The sequence below is a fragment of the Physella acuta genome, unplaced genomic scaffold (genome assembly GCF_028476545.2).
Source record: "Physella acuta isolate Inbredline_101_S28 unplaced genomic scaffold, ASM2847654v3 ptg001158l, whole genome shotgun sequence".
Lineage (NCBI taxonomy): Eukaryota > Metazoa > Mollusca > Gastropoda > Physidae > Physella > Physella acuta.
Window position 1 is genome coordinate 61,618 of NW_026732675.1, and position 3,656 is coordinate 65,273.

The window sequence follows — 3,656 nt, forward strand, 5'->3', positions numbered from 1 at the left end:
GTAACTAGTGTATTTTGTTGCTGTCTGTTCTCTGTGGTTTCTGGTGTTGTAACTAGTGTATTTTGTTGCTGTCTTTGTCTGTGGTTTCTGATGTTGTAACTAGTGTATTTTGTTGCTATCTTTGTCTGGGGTTTCTGATGTTGTAACTAGTGTATTTTGTTGCTGTCTTTGTCTGTGGTTTCTGATGTTGTAACTAGTGTATTTTGTTGCTGTCTGTTCTCTGTGGTTTCTGGTGTTGTAACTAGTGTATTTTGTTGCTGTCTTTGTCTGTGGTTTCTGATGTTGTAACTAGTGTATTTTGTTGCTGTCTTTGTCTGTGGTTTCTGATCCTCTGTACTCTTGGTATTATTTGCTTTAAGTTGTCTGTAAATTCTTAAGTTCTAGCTAGTGTGATGTAAGGGAGATAAAGCTGTTATTGTCAAATTATAGTGTAAAAAGTTTTTTTTTAAATTATTTTTAACAAAATTTAAATAGTTAAAATAGAGTCTAATGTTTGGGGACCCAAACAGTGAAGATGACATGGTTGCAGAGATTTAACCCAGAACCCACAGGATCAAATCCCACCCAAGACAACATCCCCCACCCCACCATCCAAGGCCACACCCTCCCCCAAGACAAAACAGAATAGGTCCCCCAAAACATTATAAAAAGGCTAAAAAAAACACTACAGTATCAAAATAAAATGATCAAGGATGTTTGTTTTGTACAAATGACTTTATTTTTCATCAATTTTAAATCAACATAATTAACATAACTCCTCAAGTGGAATCAAAGTACATCCTCATGACTAGCTGGCCATATAGCTAAATTGTTTGATAATTTCTTAACAAGCCATCTTGCTGAGCCCTTTTCAACAGGCGAGTTACACTACACTTGAATTGCTTTATTCACAGTCTGCAGTAACATCACTTAGTTGTTCTTAAATAAAATACTTTTTTTTTCTCCTCCATGCAAGTTTACTACATTAGATCATTTGAATATAACAAGTTTAAATACATAGTAATTAGTTACAGAATGTTTCGTTTTGATTGTATATTAACATAGATCTCGTAACACAAAGCCTTAATTTTAAACTATTACAAAAAATGTTTTAAGCTTAGGATTGATGGCACGTACATAAAAATAATTATAGGGAAATATTCAAATAAGGATTTATTTAAGTCATTTAAAAAGCAGCTTAAAGAATATTGAAAGTAATTGCAATAAAAGTGGATTAGAAGTTGTAATGTATCTTAGAGGAAACAAGAATAGTTAAAGAATTATATTATTTTTTTAACTTAAATAGGTTCATCCACTTTAAATAAATTGCATAGTTTCATGTCGTCATATGGATTTCAATAGTTTGTTCCCTTACTACCCCAAAAGTCAACATAAATATTATTTTTAAAAATAAAAGCATCGCAAAAATTATTTATAAGATCTAACGACTTTGAAAATGATCTATTATATTTGAAAATTTTATGGTCAAAGGGAAACTACTCAATAAATACCGCGATAGAAATAAAGCTTCACTAGTTATCTTTCTTGATATCCGTTAAATACATTTTTATTATATTTAATAAATTGGATTAAAAAATAATTAGTTCAACTATAATTTTGATATAAGGTAAACGTAATTACTTTAAAATATTAATAATGATTTCGTAACTCATTCGGATATTTTAAAATAAAAAATTTTCTATTAGATAACAAAAGTTGAATTTTGACGGTCAAAGGGAATTAACCAAAACATTACATGAAATAAAAATAATTTTATTGGTTAATGCCCTTAGATTCTTAACCATTTCATTTAGTATTTCAAATGTACAATTCAGAAAAGTAGGCCGAGTTAGTAAAATTGACGATTGTTAAAATTTATAGAATTATTTATATAAAAACGCACCAATCCAATTGAAAGACGAGACACTAAAAGTACTCAAATCTTAAACTGATATGTCAAAAAGACTATCCATATGTCAAAACTCTAGAAACGTTTCTTTATTAACCAAGTTGAACAAAATTTTTAGCTTAAAATAAGTAAGCAGAGGCTATTTCAGACACAATACTGTGTATCAAGAATGACAGACACTTCGATGAAGTACTTTCGATGTTGTTATATAAGTAAACTTACGCTGATCAGATAATTTACTAATTTTCTTAATTTTAAATCTAAATCTTCATAACTAAAATTTATAGATTTTAAAGATAATCATCCTTAATTTTGTGTTTTAATTGTAAGGAGAAGTAATCACTACTGACATAAGAATATTGTATTTATTTTGGTTGTTTCCCTTTGATCACAAAATTTTCCAAAGATTTGATATTTCAACTTATTTTGATTTTATCATGAAACAATGCGGTTAATTTTAACATGAAAACAACATTTATGAAATTTAAACGTGGTTAAATGTTTATATATTGTAAAGTTACTACAAAAATTTCAATTTTCGATGGTTGTTCTAATTAAGGGAAGTAATTGATACGAGCCTAAAGACATTGTATTTATTTTGGTTGTGTCCCGTTGACCACAAATTTTTTTTCAAAAGCTGCATGCGACCATTGAAGGTGTAGTATTTCAACTTATTTTGATTATTATGACACTGAGGTTAAATAATAATTTGAAACTAGATTAATCAAAATGAAAAATGATAATTTACACAAATATTATAGAATTTCAGCATTAATTTCAATTTTAATAACTTGTATAACAAAAAGGGAATTAATTAGTGCTAACCTAAATATAGTTTATTTATTTTGGTTATATCCCTTTGACCGCAAAATCTTCAAAAGTTTTTAGTGACATTTTAAAATTTCTAATATTTTATTAAGTTTATTTTCACTTGGGGGTATTTACATTTTAAATTGACTAAAATTTTATAGGTCCAACTTACGGCACTAACTTAAATCAGTGATATATTTCGTAAGAAAAATACGCTGCTATATATATAATTTAGTTATAGAATGTGTTAATAAAAAATATATATTTTCAACAAGTAAAAATAATCGTTAATTTTGTTTCAACGACTTGATTTTTTATTTCAACCAAAAACGGATTTAACGTAGCCCACATATATATTTCCCTTTAACGTACAGTGCAGTGCTATTTAAGGTATTACTTATTTATTTTTATGTTGAAATAAAAAAAGGTTTATAATTTATTACTACTTTTTGGTCATTACGAGGAGTACTATAATATGTAGTAAAAGTAAGTCGACTTCATGACGTCTTGCATCAGCAGAGATACGATTTTTAAATACCATGCTACTGCCTGCTAAAAGGTTAATTTTACACGAGTACTGCCCGTTAATGTTACATTTAAGTGTTTGTGTAGGTATTTTCATGCTCAATCAAACTTGAAACTTGCAGACCAGAGTTTCTTCCAGGCATCTCTAGCCCCACTTCCCCGCCCCTCACCCCCCCCCCCCCCCCCTCCCTCCCCCCGCCGAATGAAATAGAATTTACATAAAACACATAGGTCTAGTTATACCTTCAATATTATATTGTGGTAGTGTTAATTTTAGATTTTTTACAAATTATTTAGAAAAGTAGTGTACGGAATTACCTCGGATTACCCTACTTTTACCAGTGTCCGACCCGACACTGACACAGCCTATAAGTCTACTTTTAGAACCACTCCCCCTTTCTCCCCTCTATTCGACCTAATAAATGTATGAGAT